The 19,380-nt window shown below is 41.5% G+C and overlaps 1 protein-coding gene across 2 annotated transcripts in view; it reads left to right on the top strand.

Moving 5' to 3' along the window:
* LOC149218870 (1-acyl-sn-glycerol-3-phosphate acyltransferase BAT2, chloroplastic-like) overlaps nt 1–19,380 on the top strand; it is a 52,116-nt gene that overhangs the window by 20,280 nt on the left and 12,456 nt on the right. The window lies entirely within an intron of this gene.

Raw genomic sequence — 19,380 nt, 5'->3', positions numbered from 1 at the left:
TCAAGCTTTGGAGGGAACTCCCAACAACTCTCAAAGATAAGTATCTCATGTCTTTTTAGTTTTGGTTTCATGTACTCATTTAGTTTTGATTATATTAAATACTAATCACCTTTCTCCCTTTGTTGTCTTGAATAGGAAAATATTTGCAAGAAGGAGGATCTCTCAAGACAAGGTTAGTCAAGAAACAAAGGTATGCTTTGAATACATTGATTGAAAGAATTATTCATTTGATGATCTATTACTAACTCTGTTAGGACTCGCTGTGTTGAATCTTAGTGATTCTTGTTTGGGTGATTCATCTCTTGATAAATCTACCCACCCCACTCATATACTTGATAGACTATGGAGAACCCAAGACAAGTTCTGGAAAACCCTAACGGAAGGGTATGCTAATGTCAATGTTGATATCCTAAGCTGCTTAGGGTGATTGTGAAATGCTAGTTGAAGTTTTATTGATGATGTCATGTCTGGGATTTTGGTATGATCGAGAAATCCTAACTTGTTAGGATGGAATGATAAGGTCTAAAATCCAGAACCTTTGAAGTTTTGGTAATGTAGGGTTTGCTGTGTTCTACATTGGAACCTTAGCACATTAGGGTTTGGTGGAATGTGTGTTCTACATTGGAACCCTAGCTCATTGGGGTTTGGTGGAATGTGTGAGCAAGACCCTTATATCGTCTTAAAATGTTTTCCTTGGTATGTGCGTGTTTGTCTGATCAAACCCTAGTGTAATCAAAATGATTGTGTGTCTAATTCTTATTTGATATTATTGTGAGGTTGAGTTTGACTAACACATGATATGAAATAGATTTGCATGATGATGAAATCTAGGCATATATAGATATGTCCTTTTTGGTTGAAATCCTAGGTTGATCTAGGTCAAGATCTATTAATATTGTTGGACATATGATATGCTTATGTATGGTTATGAATTCCTAGATATGTGTGGTGACCTAGTTATTGATGGTCATGAGCCTTAGGACTTAATGGAAGTCCTTGTTTTAGGATTTAATGGAAGTCCTTGTTTAAGATTCTAGGATGATGATATTTGGAAATCTTGGGTTTTATAGCTAAACCCTAGTGAAGTTAAAATTGTCTAGTATGTGTGATATGACAATCTAAAATCTATGATATGATTGCTGAAAATGAAAATCTAGCGTTTTGCAGTTAAATCCTAGTAGTGACATTCTCTAGTGTGAAATGTAACAATTTGAGATCTATGTACTTAATGATTGTTGAGATTGTGGAATTCTAAGGTTTTTAAAACCTTAGTCGAAGTAGAAATCTCTGATGAATATTAACTATATGATAGCTTGAGATGTGTGAGAGATTTGTTGAAATTTGAATTGAGATTGATGATTGCTCGAAATCTAGGGTTTGCAACTAACCCTAGTAGTAGCTGGTCATGTTAGTGACTGTTTGATGGTTGATTGAAAATATAGGGGTTGGAACTAACCCTAGTGGAAGCTGGTCAGGTTAATGACTAAGTTGTGATTAACTTTGATTAATTCTGTATGAAATTTAGGATTTGTATGAATCCCTAGTGAGAAGTCTAACTTATGTATTTTGAAAAGTTGTTAGATGCTTTGCATATCTATATGTGTTTTGAATTGTTTCTAGGGTTTGCTATATGTTAAAGGAAGGTATGACATACCTTTGGAAGTAACATTGAAACTCTAGATGGAATAAAAGTTGAAGTAGTCTAGGGTGTTTGGCAAAGTCCGTAATAAAATGTTGAAGAGTATATGTCTCTTGTTTGCTATTGAGTTTGGGTATTTGATATGTATAAAGATGAAATGCTTTTGTGATTTTGATATGGCTAACATGATGCTTCTGTATATTTGGTTGTACTTGTTTATCTAAGATGTGCAGGTTCACAATCTTCAACTTGGTGAAGATGCTTGGTGTGAAAAGCAAGCTGTGTTGGTACACAATCTTCAACTTGGTGAAGATGCTTGATGTGAAAAGCAAGTTGTGTTGGTACACAATCTTCAACTTGGTGAAGATGCGATGAGCATGACGGGGATGATGATAACTCTGATGAAATGGTTGGAAGCCACGAAATATTCTCCGATGTCGAAAAGAAGAAGCCCATCTCCCGAAGGAAGCATGAATAGAAGAGATCTCCCTGAGATTAAGAGGGAGTCCGGATAAAGAGGTGCTATGTTGCTACATGAGAAGTAGGAAGGAAATTGTATGATCAAGGAATCTTCTATCAAGGATTCAGTTGATAGTCTTCCTGTGGAAAGTTGAGAAGCAACATTTGTAAGACCTCGGAGGTTTGTATTTGATTATGTACATGTGAAAGTATATCATTGATTGGGGTTGTGTTTGTACAGGTGAATTTCTCGAAGGAAAGCATGCTGGTTACCAATTAGTTTGATTGGGAGAGATTGGACATACTTGATTTGCTGGATCTAGGAATGTTGAGGCTTTACAAACGAAGCATTCCCTGGGCAGACATTGCTGGCACTTAGCGCTGATGTCTGGGTCCCAAGGTTGGAAAGGTGGTGTTGATTATTGAGCTCTGTTTTGGATACACGCCTGGATTTTTGGGTTGATGGTTAGAAAGTAAGCCTGATGGTACCTAGAGGGGCTGAAAGCTTGAGTCCATCTTAGTCCCACCTGGATAGATTGCCTTGGTCAGGAATCTAGTCCATGGCATTGCGGTGCCTAAACTGTTGAGTGACTGGTTGGATAGATTGCCCTGGTCAGGAATCTAGTCCATGGCATTGCGGTGCCTAAAGTTCTTCATGGTTCATATAGTTTGAGATCTTCCATTGTATATGTACATTATGAATACCTCCCTAGTTAAGAGGGAGTGTTGGAAAATGTAACTATGTTCGGTCTTCAATAATGTACTTGAGTCATTATGTAATGTACTTGTCAAAAGAATAAAGAAAATAATTTTTATTATTGTTATTGTGGCTTATTAAAGCATGAGTTTCATGCTTGGGCCACCATGTTTTAGGTCAAAGTCTCCATTGAGGGCTTCTAGGATTTATTCTGAGTCTATAGAATTATTGTGCATTTAAAGACACCCTTCTTGGGCTTTTGAATCATGTAAAAATGTTTAGTATTGAGTCAAATATGAATTATGGAACCTCCACACCATGTCGGCCTAAGACCCTATTCGACCCCACAAGAAGCCTATAAAAGGAAGGACATCAAATTCATTTGTATCATCACTTCTCATTAAGTTCGAATTCTCCACTGGGCAGAAGTGCGAAAATCTGTTTGTTGGGCAGAAGTGTGAAGTGGGTAGTTGGGAAAGTCTGTTGCCAAGAAGACGAAGTGAATGCGAGTTTGTGTGAGTCTAAGGAGTCAAGGAAAATCAAAATTTTGGTGGTGGTCTCTCTTTGTTTCGTGCTCTGGATTGGGAGATCGAAGTCTTCCAAGTTGGACTGCTGCTGAAAGCTGTTAGTTGCTGCATAGTCGAAGTTGCTGGGATGAGTTCAATCATTTGGAGGCTGACTTGGTGTGGAGGGAAGGGTCAAGGTCTAGGGTGAAGTCTCAAAGAATACTATTGAAAGGAAGAATTACTTTGACTGGGTTTTCGTCTCGAGGGGGGTTTTTCCCTGGCATGTGCCTACATCTTGTGTCCATTGTTTTATGTGCTGCTGCTTTTGGTAATTGCTTGATGAACTAAAGAAAGAAGATATAAAGAATCATAATAATAATAAAGATCACAAGTAATTATCAAGATCAAGAAAATCTTTACTACCTTTCTGATTTTCCAACACTCTTCAACAAACATACATTAGTGTCTCTGCTGAAAGTCTCGAACCCCTCTGGTAGCTCCATATAAATCTCTTCCTCAACCACCCCATTAAGGAATGTTGTCTTCACGTCCATTTGGTGGATCTTCCACCCCATTTGAGTTGTAAGCGCGAAAATCATCTCGATGGATGTATAATGAGCCATTGGGGCAAATATCTCATCATAGTCGATGCCCTCAACCTGCGAGAAGCCCTTGGCCACAAACCTGGCCTTGTACTTCTCCACACTCCCATCTACTCCATGCTTCACCTTGTACACCCAACATGAGCCTACTATTGATTTGCCTTCTGGCTGTGGCACAATTTCCCAAACATCGTTCTTCATGATGGAGGAATATTCCTCCACCATGGCATTCCGCCAAACTTGTTGAGAGGCTGCCTCATCATAACAAGAGGGATCTGTGTCCAATAACTTAGTCATTAGTGCCATATATCCGGTGTACCTCTGTGGCTGCTTGCTCTGCCTGAACATAGAGCTAGGAGTCTCAACTCGCTCCTGGGCCTCCTGAATCAACCTCTCGGCCCACTTGGATCTCTTCCTCCCTGTGTTGGGAGTCACTAACTGAGTGGCTGCCTACACTCATCCTGGTCTCTCCTCATCCTGCAATGACTCCCGGTCATCTTGCTGTGCGACCCACTTACCACTTGGCTGGGACTTAATCTGTGATATTGGCTGAGGCTCTTGCTTGGGAGCGAGTTGCTACTCCTCAGGTACTCCAACCTGCTCTCACTCCAAGGATTCCCTCAGAGCTCTTTCCTCCTTAAACCTCATGTCTTGCTTGATAATTGTCTTCTTGAGTGATGGTATATACACCCTGTATGCCTGAGATGTCTCATTGTAACCCACGAAAATTCCCTTTTCAGCCATGGGCTCCAACTTCTTCCTACTCTCTTTGGACACATGGCAGTAAACTTTGGTGCCAAAGATGTGAAAGTGAGAAACATCAGGTTTCTTGCCTGTGAAATCCTCCTCTGGTGTAACTCGTCCAAGCACACTCTGTGGACTTCTGTTCTGCAGAAATATCGAAATGTCGCATGCCTCTGCCCACAAGAACATGGGTAGCCCCTGTTCATGCAACATGGCCTTGGCCGCTCCAACTATGTTGTGGTTCTTCCTCTTAGCCACCCCATTCTGCTGAGGGTTATGGGGTGCTGTAAGCTCTCTCCTAATGCCCTCCTTTGCACACACGTCCTTGAAAGCATTGGAGACATATTCCCTGCCATTGTCACTCCTTAATGCTTTGATCTTCTTCTTGGTTTTGTTTTCTACCAAGGCCTTAAAGTCCATGAACTTGGAGAAGATCTCCTCCTCCTTCTTCATAAGGAAGATCCATGTTTTCCTACAAAGTAATCTATGAAGGTGACATAGTATTGTGCCTCATGAGGGATGGAGAAGAGAAGGGCCCATGTACGTCTGAATGTACTAGCTCCAAAATTCCTTTGGATCTGTTGTCTCGACCTTGAAAATATGACTTGGCGTACTTGCCAAGTGTGCACACCTTGCACACATCATGCTTGTTGAATGTGCAATGTGGTAGTCTTGTGGTTATCTGCTGAAGGATCTTTAGTGCCCCATCATGCAGATGCCCCATGCGTCTGTGCCAAAGCTCCCCCACGTCTCTACTCTGTGCACTTCTTGCCTTGTTGCTCAAGGCTGCACATGACTCAACCTGTAGTTTCTAGAGATCTTCATTCTCATACCAATCTACTTCGTGGATCCAAAGCTAAGTGCTTGAGGTAAGCCTTACCTCTGCTAAAGATGACATCACAACCCTTGTCCTCTAGGGTAGCAATAGAAACAAGGTTCTTCTTAAGGCCTGGAACATAGAGGACATCCCTGAGATGGAGAGAGCTACTAGACTCCCTCTCAAAATTGACAATACCTACTTCCCTAGTCATGTACTTGCCATCATCTCCTAGCTTAATGTGAAACTGAATGTCATTCTCCTTCAGCTGGCTGAAATATACCTTATACCTGGTCATGTGGAAGGATGCTCCAGAATCAATGTACCATACACTATTGCTTACTGAGCTTGCCATGCAAGCTATGAGTGAGAAGTCTTTATCGAATTGAGAAGAAAACACATATACCTCAGCTGATGTGGCCGCATGGTCCTTACTGGACTCCTTCTGGTTAGGACTCTTAGTGGCATAATGCCCAAATTGGTGGCAATGGAAGCATTTGATCTTGCTTAGATATTTCTTCTTCTTCTTTCCCTTTTGACTGGACTCAGCATTTCCTTGGCCCTTCTTTCCCTTGGATTTGATACCTTTGCTTGCAAAGGCAAAGTTCTCCTCGTCCTCAGTCTTTGCTGATCTTCCAATTCTCTTCCCTCACTAGATTTCTTCTTGGACGCAATTTGACCACAACCTTTCCGAATTGGGAAGATTTTCTCTGCCACTGACTGCATCTTGGAAATTCTCCCAAGACTTATGAGGTCTCAGTAGCACAAGACTCACAAGATCATTGTTTGCTATAGTCTCGCCCACTCCAACTAGCTCATCTTGAACTTGAACGAACTTAGAAAGGTACGTAATGATGAGCTCTCCTTTGCTCTAGATATTTCTTAGCTTGTCCTTCAATGCAAGCTTCATAGCATCACTAGAACCCTGATACAAATCCAAGATGACTTTCCACATCTCATATGTTGTCTTCTTCCCATGGAGATGAGGGATAATATGGTCTTTGAGCCCCTTAAGAATGATCCTCTTGGCCTTGGTGTCATTCTTGTTATGCTGGATCAACTGTTGGGGATCTGCGGGTGGAACTATTTGATTCTGTGCAAATTCTAGCACCCCATTATCTTCCAACACCACTGAGATCTACTCCCTCCATGAGCAGAAGTTAGAGGCTCCCTCTAAATCGTGATTTGCCTTTAGTCCTTGGAACGACATACTGCTTATCTAAAAATTGCTCTTTAAAACTCTAGTGCAAGCCTACTGACTGAACAATTCTGGTGCTAGTTTTTATGTGGAATTCTGCTTTGATACCATCTTAATTTTCTTGAAACTCTGCAATTACTTAAATGAATTACTGAAAACAAGGCAACTGAAAATTGAAACCAAATTTACTTTCACCAAGATACAAAGTTTCTTAACAAATCTATACGCAACAGGAAAACATCAGAGATAAAAACACATGCACACAAAATTGACACGCTTGTTTTACCCAAGAAACCCAAAAGGGAAAACCTGTTTTCTTTGTTGTGGTATTTTATTGATTGGTCTTTGAGCAAATGGATCTATTACAATTCATGCTGCTACTGCAGCCAACAATCAGTCTTTGAGAAAGTGCTAGGCTTCTCCTTACTAATCTCAACTCTTTATCTCGACCCTGTTGCCAATCACTTGTGGCTAGTATCCATGAGAATTTTTTTCTCCTAGATGGTCCTTAGTCGGCAGCCAACAGCGTGTTGTAGCCACCAAATAGCTCGATGTGCCACTATCTCTGCCGCCTGAGCCACCAATGTGATCCCTCGCCCATTTGTTATGATCATATGATTGAAGGTGGTCCTCCCGACCTTGAAGGTATGGATTTTCATTGTGTAGTTGGGTAATTTTGTTTACTTATCATGGACACTTTTGGGCATGGATTGGTGGGGGGATTTGGCGGAAGAGTGGGTTTGGTTTGTACTCTTGTCTCTTTGTACAATTTGATGGTTAACCTTATATCCTAGTCCCGTGGGATCTCTTTTATTGCCTATCAGCTTTAGGGGTGGCACTACATGGGAAACCTCGATTTTGGTTGCATGGTCCCGTTTCCCGACACGATATGCATCACTCCCCTTTGCTCATTATAGCCCCATTCACCATATTTCCCTTCCGGGTCCACATTTGTCCATTTGGTCCTCAAGGAGTGAGCCTCCCCCTTCCCTTGTCCACACTTCGGGTCGAGCCTGGAACGATACCTTAGAGGTTGATGCATCTAAAAGAAAAAGAAAATGCATAATTTGGCCACTTTCAACAGGAAAAGTACCATAAAATGCAAAAGATGGTCGGGACATACACATTTAGCATGTGGGAAAAAGCCAAACATGAGATCTACCCCTTTCATTATGCCCATCACCCTGGTTCTTAGGGTCCCCCATATTGACTCCTTTCATCATTAAGGAACCCAAGATTTTCCCAACCCCTAGTGGGTGATGCACTGCCCCACCTTAAAGGGGTTATCCCCTGCTACATCTGACACATCATGATCTTATCCCATCGAGCCTCGAGCAATTATAAAATAAAAATAAATAAATGACAAAAGGCATATGAAGGAGGGTGGAAAAACAAAGGCCAGTGTAACTCATGTACCACAATTGCTCCTTTCTACATTCATACACCCAAGTGGGGGCTTCCCTTATTATGGCTACCCTTGTACTATGGCATGTGGCTTGGAGCCTTCCCCTGATGCCCCATTCCGTTCCACCATTATATCACATGGCACCTATCGCTTGATGGACGTACTATGGACATGTCACCCCCTTTAGAGGTAGAAACTACTTAATAGGGTCCATGGTTAACCCCGTTATTGAGCTTGGAGACACTTGTACATGCTAAAGCCCACTATCGAAGGGCATGCCACTATGAAGTGTCCATTTGATTCCATGATTTGTAAGTTCTTTTACTCAATTACTCTAATGATTTGTTGTGCTGGAAGGCAAGGGGACACATTGGATCTTATACATGATTGTAGGTGGGTCTCCATTTGGGGTTTGGTCTCTCTATACGGGGTCCAAGCCCTCCAGAGGGTCATATTGGCACTTGTAGGGTGAGTGTTGAGAGCCATGGGCCTCCACCATAACAGAGAGCAGATTGCCACTTCATGGATCCCTCAACACCATTCATTGACTGCTCGTATTCCACCTTTTTGGATGAGGACGATGCCCTTGGACCACCATGCCCAGTCGACGTCACTCTTGCACCACACACTTGGCAGATGTTATAGGGCCCAGATGAGGATGTGTCTCACCATGGGAGACACAGGGAGGGCTTAAGTCATCATTCTAGCCCTTACAGATGGTATACAAGTATTATCGATCCACTTGGAGACCCATGAGGATGTTGTTGTGCCCCCATAGCCACATGGGGACACCACCGGTTGTTTGCTTGGATATCAAGTGGCCAACCCCTTGATCACTATGTTTGGAGCTCATTTATTCATTTCGGTACACATTGGACTCCATTAGGTCTCTTCAACGACCCTTTGACCTATTGTATCTATTATTTAGCCCTCTTGGCAGGCTTATTATTGTATTATGGAGCTATCTTGGTGGGCTTGTCAGCAAGGGATGTTATTTTACACATTATTTTATTATTTGGGGCTTAATTAGGCCTAATTAGGCAAATCAAACTCTTTAGGAAGGATATAAATTGATGAGAGTTCATTTGAATCTCATCATCACTTGGATTTGGATCATTTGTTTCTTCTGGAAATTTCGCTGGGCCTTTTGATGGATGAATTGGAGATTTAATGCATTTCGATGTTTGGAAGAGCTTAATTTCTTGTCTTGGAGCTTTGATTTTCTTGCATCTTGATGATTGGAATAATTTCGCTATGCTTCTGAGTACTTTTTCATGCTTGTTTTGTAATTTTGTCTCATGAAATTATCTATGAAATATTTTCGTTGATGAAGCTGGTGTAACTACTCTTTGGCTTATGTGAAGTTGTTGGTCTTGCCTTTGTGAGGGATTTTTCATATGATCATTGTGAAGTATGGTGAATTATTGTCCTAGGGGTACATGATTGTTCATGATTTACCTTGATAAGTCATCATTTGCAACATAAAAGAAGTATAAATTTCCTTTAGTAACCTAGTTGTTGCTTGGGCCATACGATGTTGTTGGGGAACTCCTCAACTGGAATGAAGCCTATCTAAATGTTGATATCATTTGACTTCATTCTCCCAATTGGCTAGGCATTGGTATAGTCCTCAGGTGATCATGAAAAAATATTCTTCCCACTTCCCTTCCTTCTTTCTAGGCCCTAACCTAGTAGGCCTCCTAGGGCATCATCTAAAATTATTTCTAGCCATTGAAAATCCTTGAAAATTGGTCAACCACTGGTATTCATGAGAGGTCCTCCAAATTTGAGGTCAATCCCACGGTGGAATCTCAAGATATTTCAGGCCCTAGCTCAAAGACCGTTCTCATTGCTAGGTTCCCTTTGTTTGGTGGCTTCATTAGGATCATTGTACTTAAAGTCCAAGTGAAATCCAATTCCTTTGATCCTATTCTCCTCCTTAACTTGTCAAGATCATCAAATTGTTGCTCCAATCCAAACCTTTTGACTTTTTTTGTGCCCACTTTGGTTTCTTTGTGGTACCACTACCTTATAACTTCCATTTCACAAAGATCACTTAGAACACCTAGTCTTTTAGGATTCCTTGATCTTTGGCACCTCTTTTCAAGTAACACTCCTCAAACCCTAGGTCTAGGTATCCTCTCAGCCCTTCTAAGAGATCCATCCATTTTTCTTCCATAGCAAGTAAGCCCATTACCTGAGCCTCTCTTGTGAATAGGCTTTAGGAATCACCCTGCATCCTATCGTTGATCCACATATTCTAGTCATTCCTCTCATACTGGGACTCCCCCATCGGTGAAAGTCCGTTTACAGTGAGCTTTAACTGAGGTGACAGTGGGCTATTGCTCCAATGCTGCCACTTGACCGAGTAGTTGATCCTCCTAGGAGCCCTGCTAGTTTGAGCAGTAACATTTTTGGCGCCGTTGCCGGGGATACGAGACGTGTGTCTTGTTCCCCATATGACAATATTGATATACCATTCTTGACGACTCCATTGGAAGAATGAAGCCTTGGTTCTTCATTGAAATTTATGGTTAATGCTTGTAGGGTGAAGCAAGCATTTGTCAAGGCAATTTCATTCACCCTGGCAACTCCCATGTCATTAAATGTCCAACAACATGTTGACCACATATATTCCTCCCCTAGACATGACAGGGACCCCGTAGTATCCCACATCGGAGTGCATGAAGAATATGCCAATGTTCGGTGGGGATCCACATTCCACAACCAATCATGTTGTAAGGTTCATAAGGTATGTTTCAAGGCAAAATATAACTCAACCTTGTGACCAAATGGAATTGTTTGTCCTATGACTCCTATTCATTGCCTCAAATACCGATTGACTTCAGTTATGTGAACTTAAAAGCATTTCTTCTCTCTCGACGTTGGTTGTGCACTTTTGCATAAAGGGCCGAGTTTGCAAACTCATGAAGACATATCCCAAATGCTGGACGTGGCCCTTCGGGAGGAGGACGTTATTGAATATGGTTATATGCTTGAGGAAGAGTATCCTTATCCTTCTCCAAATCATCAAGATCAAGTTAATGATGCATACCTCGAGGATTGTGCCAAAAAAGAGACTCATGAATTGGAAAGCATGTCCTCTGAGGATGATGAAGAAGATCTGGACCCCAAGAGCCTCCAGGTGTTGCAAGAAAGGATGATGGAATATGAAGAATCTTGCAAGCAACTTGTGGCTACATATAACTCCAAAGATGTTTTCTCCCACTTATATGAACAATTAGAAAGGCTCTATAATATGAAATGTGAATATAACAAGAACCCTACTGATGCCCTTCTCCTTGAAATATTCTATCAAACTCATGTAGTGGAGACCTTAGATAGCATTCTTCGAGAAAAGATGAAAGAGGAAGAGCCCTTCTTGTCTAACAAAGAACAGAATGAATTGCAACTTAGCCAACATCAAATGCATAATGAAGGATGGGATGATTCTGAGGGTGATCATGATCATCAAATGGATGAGGAATCTGTGAATGGTTTTTGGACTGTTGATTGGGGAATTGGGTATGATTATAAAAATGAAGTCCCCATATTGTCTCAAATCCATAAGAATGAGCCCAAGGAAGATGAAAATGCCCCACTCCTTTCGATTAACAATATTGGTCCTTGTGAAGCCCTCCCTAATGATTGGAAGGGTCTCTTCTTTATGTTATGAGATGACAGTAACTCGGTCAAAGAAGAGTCTTCCAACCTTGTGGATAATTTCAATGACTCTAGTGAAAAAGAGATTAAGGAAGATGCTTCGCTTAGCCGTGCCACTGATAAAGGTTTTTTCTTCATGTTTGAGTAGCTCTCCCCTCGCCCAGATATAGATGTTTGCGATGAGGTTCATTCCCCTAGTGTTAATAAAGAGTTGGTTTCCCTTATGAAAAGTGAAGAATCATGGGTTTTCCCCAAATACAATGATGGTTCCACCTCATGTTTTCCCAATAGCCAAGATAATATCATCCTAAATGTGTCTAAGTCATTCGTTCCTTCTTACCCTGAGGATGATAGGCTTGAGATAGTTCTTCATCAAAGGTTCATGTACTTGGTCATTGACATTTCCATCTTCTGGTTAGAGGAGCAAATTCAATCCTCTCAGTTGGTGTCTTTCCCTTCTTTCATGGTTCCTTTCTATGGCATATGGGTCTTTTATTTTCCCACCTCCCACCCTCGTAATTCCTCATATTATTCTTCCCATTTGTGTTTTTGGATCCGTTGCATAAATAATCATAGAAGCATGTGTTTTTATACTGATCAATTGACATGTTGGTTGCATTGGATCTATGATTATACTTAACGCTTACATAATGTTATATGCATGTAAGGGTAGGATGCATTGCATACTGTTTTTTTGCATTAGAACTAACATCATATGATATTATCATACTAGATTAGCTACACTTAGATTAAATTGCATTTAAAATGGAAGTTTATTTAGTGTTGCTTTTATGGCCTAATATTAAGCATGGGTGATCACAAGACACCACAAAAAACATGCTGCCTCGTGTGCTTGATCTTTGATATGTGCAGGTGACAGGTTTGCGGTCCCAAGCGATTGCTGGTGTTCTCATGACCTCCCTGTTCAAGTACGTTTGTGCACTCTTTTGTGAGATCATGTCCCAGTTGGACCCAGATGTTACCCACCACTTGTGTGTATTATCCATAGGAGAAAATTTTTCTCCTAGATGGTCCTTAGCCGGTAGGAAGCAACCCCTTGCAGCCACCAGATAGCTTGATGTGCCACTATCTCTGCCACCTGAGCTAGCCATGTGGTCCCTCGCCCATCTGTTATGATCATATGTTTGAAGGTGGGCCTTCCAACCCCGAAGGTATGACTTTTCATTATGTAGTTGGGTAATTTTGTTTAGTTATCATGGACACTTTTGGGCATGGATTGGTGGGCGGATTTGGCGCAAAGTGTGGGTTTGGTTTGTACTCTTGTCTCCTTTGCCCAATTTGATGGTTAGCCTTGTATCATAGTCTCCTGGGATATCTTTTATTGGCTACTAGCTTTAGGGGTGGCACTACATGGAAAACACTGATTTTGGTTGTATGGTCTTGCTTTCGGGCACCATATACATCACTCCCCTCCGCTCATTATAACCCATTCACCATATTTCCCTTTCGGGTCCACATTTGTCTGTAGAAATTCCTTGTAGATTCAAACTACTAATTGTAATTTACTAAAACAATAGACTTGAATCTACTGTACTCATCAGCGGAAACAATTAAATGATCGCAAAATCACGAAGCATACAAGAGAGAATTCAATCAACACGTTACACATTGATTTCCTGGGAAAACCACAACTAAAAAACCCCTAGTATCTGTATATTGCATTATTAAAAAAATATGAGAAGATTACAATGCTTTGCCCAAGCCCGAGCAACCTCTGCACTATCTCTATCTGCCTCACAGCTTCCTAGACAAGCCCAAACCGATACTTAACCAAATTTTGGCTTGCCCAAGTCCCTATTTCCTTGTGTTGTTTCCTTGGGAACTAGCCCCCTATTAATTATGGGAAATTCCTCAATGTGAATTGTGCGATCCTCATAGACCTTCATTTGACTGCATGCACCACTTGTACAATTTGGATGATTATACAATTGATAGTACACTTCCCTTGAACTCCAATCTAAATTGGGTAACTCTCAGACTTGACATGCATGAGTCATTTATGAGTGAATCATCAGTTAATTGGTTGAACGCATGAAGCAACACTCCACTATTTGACCTTCTACTAGTTCCTCCATTAGTTGGAACTAGTTTAACTGAGTTTAACTCTTTCAAACTGAATTAATTAATTACAACTCAAAATAAACTCAACCAGGGCTCCTATAATGTAGGAGACACTCTACATGACTCTAGTTAGACTCTCAAGTCGAATTAACTGAGCCAACTAAGTCAAATTAACTTAGTTAACTCATATAAATTGTCTTGTGATGTGGAATTTATTCCTAATTTAATTCAAGGACAAAATTAAATTAGGATTTTCTTGTTGCATTTTCAACACTCCCTCTTAAAAAGAAAGGGATTATTAGATACCCCAATCTTGCCTCTATGGAATTCGAATTTACCTCTTGACAGTGCTTTAGTCAAGATGTCTGCATTCTGTTCTTCTGTAGGAATGTACTCCAGCAACATGATTCTCCTCTGCACACAATCTCTGAGATGGTGATACCAGATGTCGATATGCTTGGACCGATCATGAAAAACTGGATTCTCAAAGAGTTTGATACAACTCTGATTGTCACAGTAAATCACTGTAGGATCCATTTGCTGACCAAATAACCCAACAAGGATCTTCCTCATCCAGATAACCTCACAAGCTGCTTGACTAGCAACCATGTACTCTGCTTCTGTTGAACTGAGTGCAACTGATCTCTGCTTCCTGCTGTACCAAGAAATTGCTTTTGACCCAATACTGAAGATTCCCCTGATGTGCTCTTCCTGTCATATGCACTCCTTTCCCAATCTGCATCTGTGAAAGCCTTGCAGCTTCACTTCCTCTGTTTGTCTGTATCAAAGACCAAACTGAGTGGTGTCTATGAGGTATCTCAACACATGTTTAACTGTCTTCCAATAGAGTTTGGTTGGCTTAACGATTGCTTGACTATGTTGGTTAACTACAGAACATATGTTCGGTTGTGTGTTCACCAAATACATAAGTGAACCCACAAGCCGCCTGTAAATGGTAGCCTCCACTACTTCACCTGAAGTAGCCTCTTCCTTCCTCCAATTCCCTGCAAGAGGAGTCTCCATGGGTTTGCTGCTCTCCATGTGGAACTTCTTTAGTATCTCGTTGGCATACTTGCCCTGAGAGACAAACAGTTCCTCATCTCCTTGCCATACTTCCATAGCAAGGAAGTAATGCATGAGACCCAGGTCCTTCATCTCAAATTCTTTGCAAGATCCTCTTTGCAAGATTTTACCACCTTCTCATCACATGTTAGAATTAAATCGACATATAATACTATAATCAATAATTTACCTTCAACCATAATATGGTAAAGGTTTGCATCTACTTCACTTTTGGTGAAGTCCAACTTGGTGAAATCGCTGTGGATTTTGGTGTACTAAGCACGGGGTGCTTGTTTCAATCCATACAACGCTCGCTTGAGTCTGCATAGATGCGATTCTTTGTTGAAGGTCTCAAATCCTTTCGACTGCTCAATGTACACCTCTTCCTCAATCACTCCATTGAGGAATGGTGTTTTCACATCCATCTGATGTATCTTCCATCCCATCCGCGTTGAAAGTGCTAGAATAGATATGAAAGTGCTACTGGAGCAAAGGTCTCCTCATAATCAATTCCCTCCACCTGAGAGAACCCTCTGGCCACAAATCTGGCCTTGTGTTTCTCCACGCTCTCATCTATTGCTTCTTTACCTTGTAAAGCCATCTAGAACTCACCAATGACTTGTCTGCTGGTCTTGGGACCACTTCCCAAACACTGTTTCTGATAATGGAGTCATACTCCTCTACCATGGCATCAACCCATACTGGTTGTTGCACTGCTTCCTCGAATGAGGATGGCTCAATCTCTACACTCTTGCTCATCAGAGCCATGTAGCCAGTGTATCGATCTAGTGACCTCCTCTGCCTGCGTTGTGATGTGGGTGCTCCCACATTCTCTTTAGCATCATGCATCAATCTGTTAGCTTCTTTGGTGCGCTTCCTTCCATCCTTGGAAGTCTCTGCATTAGTGGGTGCTTCCATTCTTTTCTCCTTTATATGTGGATGCTCCACTTCATCCTGAGATTCTTCCTTTGGAGCTAAAAGCTCCTCATTTGCATGCAATTGAAGCTCTCTCTCAAGGGAACATCTCATGGCTTTCTCTTCATCGAACTTCACATTTCTACGAACCACTGTCATCCTGTGAGATGACAGGTACACCCGATAGTTGTGAGGTGTATCAATGTACCCCAAAAATATGCCCAACTCAGCTGTTGGCTTTAGCTTTTTCCTTGCACCCTTGGTAACATGACAGGAAACTGATGAACCAAAGATCTTGAAGTGTGCGACATCTGGTTTCTTACTTGAAAAAGCTTCTTCTAGTGTACCCATCTCGAGAATCCGATGAGGACTCCTATTTTGCACATATACCGCTGTGTTGTGTGCTTAAGAGCACAAGTGCAATAGTAAGCCCTGAGCATGTAACAACGACTGTGCAACTCCCACAATACTTCTGTTCTTCCTTTCAGCCACACCATTCCGCTGTGGGTTATGGGGTGCTATTAATTCTTGTTGAATGGCTTCTGATGCACAAAAGTTATTGAATTCATTCGACACATATTCTCCATCGTTATCACTCCTGAGAGCCTTCACTTTCCTGCTAATGTCTTTCTCAACAAGTGCTTTAAATTCACAAAATTTAGAGAACGTCTGATCTTTCTTTTGCATGAAGAAAATCCAGCACTTATGTGAGAAATCATCTATAAATATTACATAATACCTATGCTTGGCTGTGGAGGTTGTCGAGAACGGTCCACACACATCTGAGTGAACTCTTTCAAGGATCGCTTGTGCTCGATTGTCCTTATCATGAAAGGTGGCTTTGGTGTACTTCCCCATTGTACACCCTTTGCATGTATCTCTCTACTCTAGTGCACCCTTGGGAAGCCTGTAGAAATCTGCTGCATGATCTTCAAAGCTCCGTGGTGCAAGTGGCCCAATCTTCTATACCACAATTCACCGATGTCTTGGCTCTGCACCTTCTCTGCTTTTGTGCTCAAAGCAGCACAATCTTCTACATCCAATTTGTAGAGGTTCTTCACCCGAAACCCGATCCACTTCACTTGTCTTGAGGCTATGTGATGAAGGAAAGCCTTTCCTTTGCTAAATATCACATTGTAGCCACGGTCTTCCAACATAGCAATTGAAACTAAATTCTTCTTCAGACCCGGAACATACATGACATCTTTTAATGTGAGAGAACCAGACTCCCTCTGAAAAGTAATAGTACCGATGTCGGTTGCGCTATACCTTCCATCATCTCCCATTTCAATGTGCATTTGGAGGTCCTTCTCCTCCAAGTCACTAAAGAATTCTTTATTGCCAGTCATATGGAATGAGGCTCCACTATCCAGATACCACACACTACCCATCACTGATGTCACCATGCAAGCAATGAGGGTGAAATCCAACTCGAATTGTGAAGCAAGAGCTTCACCTGCCGCTCCTCTTGAGGGCTTCTTGTCGGCCTTCTTATGCGGACACTTTGTGGCATAGTGTCCCAGCTCATGACAGTGAAAACATTTAATCTTCGACAAGTCCTTCTTGCTGCCCTGATTGGAATCTCCTTTGGATTGGAATTTCTTTCCTTTCCCTTTCTTCGCCTTTCCAACTAAGGCACAATTCTCCTCATCATCATGCTTGGATGAGGTTCCATCTTTGGTGCTTCACCTTATCTCTTCTTGCACCAAGTCGGACCACAAACACTCCCACTTTGGTAGATGCTCCCTCCCATTTACCGAATCTTGGTAGCTGTGCCAGCTCTTGGGAAGGCCTAGAAGTGCTAGGCTGACCAGATCATCTTCAACAACTATAATACCAACACTCCCAAGCTCATCTCGACATTGGGTGAATTTGCTCAAGTATTGTGGTATTGTGTCGCCCTTCTCCATCTTGATCTTCCGAAGCTTGTCCTTTAGTGCCAGCTTCTTGTGGTCACTGCTGTTCTGAAACAAGTTGATCAAGGCTTGCCACATTGCATATGGTGTATCCTTCTCGTGGAGGTTCGAGACAATATGATCTACTCCTTCTAGTATGATCCTTCTCGCCTTTGCAACACATTTTCTCCACTCTGCCAGATCTTGAGCATCAGTTGCTGGAGGCTTAGGAATATCTTTGTCTATGAATTCCTTCAGCTCGTTGTCTTCCAACACTGCCTCCATCCTGTCCTTCCAAGCAATATAGTTTGAACTATCCTCAAGGGCATATTTGAGTCTCAATCCATAGAATGACATCCTGTTGGCTCTGAAGAATGATACTGCAAATTCGATTTCACCTGCAAAAGGCAAACTCGTATTCTCCTCTTCTAGAGTGATTTTTGCCTGATACCATGTAGAAATTCGTTGTAGATTCAAATTGCTAATTGTAATTTACTAAAACAATAGACTTGAATCTACTCTACTCATCAGCGGAAACAATTAAACGATCGCGAAATCACGAAGCATACAAGAGAAAGAATTCAATCAACACATTACACAATGATTTCCTGGGGAAAGCCATAGCTAAAAAACCCCTGCTATCTGTATATTGCATTAGTTAGAAAATATGAGAAGATTAAAATGCTTTGCTCAAGCCCGAGCAACCTTTGCACTATCTCTATCTGTCTCACAGCTTCCTAGACAAGCTCAGGCCAATACTTAACCAAAATTTGGCTTGCCCAAGTCCCTATTTCCTTGTGTTGTTTTGTTGGGAATTAGCCCCCTATCAATTAGGGAAATTCCTCAATATGAAGTGCACAATCCTCAATAAGCCTTCCTTTGACTGCATGCACCACTTGTACGATTCGAATGATTATACAACTGATAGTACACTGCGCTTGAACTCCAATCTCAACTGGGTAACTCTCAGATATGATATGCATGAGTTATTTATGAGTGAGTCATCAGTTAACTGGTTGAACACATGAAGCAACACCCCAATGTCTGACCTCCTACTAGTTCCTCCATCAGTTGGAACTAGTTTAACTGACTTTAACTCAGTTAAATTGAATAATTAAATCAAAATAAACTCAACTAGGGCTCCTATAAGGTAAGAAACACTCTGCATGACTCTAGTTAGACCCTCAACTCGAATTAACTGAGCCTTCCCTTGATGCCCCATTCCGTTCCACCATTATATCACAAGCCATCCATCTACCTCTTGATGGATGTACCATGCACATGTCACCTCCTTTAGAGGTAGAAACCACTTAATATAGTCCTTGGTTAACCCCCTTATTGAGCTTTGTTAGGATATTTCGACACATAGGAAATAATTAAGTACAACTTGGTCTAGTGTATAGTTAGGTAAAGTGTGTTTTTTTAGTACGTACTTTTTCTAACTTACAATCCGACAATCACGATATGTTCTAAACATGAAGTGATCTGACGGTTCATTCTCTCCTCGGTATTACCGACACTTGATCCGTGGCTTAACACCCGATTGGTCCATGATCTCTATTTAAAGAGCATGGAGGGTCATTTGTTAGGTGACCGTTCATGAGAGAAGCTTATGTAAATTTTCTTTCTTTTACATTAATAAATTGCCTGAAGTGGCCGTGTTGGCTCAGGCCGTGGACTGTTTCCCTCTTTGAGG

Source organism: Pinus tabuliformis, chromosome Q (assembly GCF_031772625.1).
Source record: "Pinus tabuliformis cultivar Carrire ecotype Pingquan chromosome Q, CPIR1, whole genome shotgun sequence".
NCBI lineage: Eukaryota > Viridiplantae > Streptophyta > Pinopsida > Pinales > Pinaceae > Pinus > Pinus tabuliformis.
This window is presented reverse-complemented; position numbering and strand designations above follow the sequence as displayed.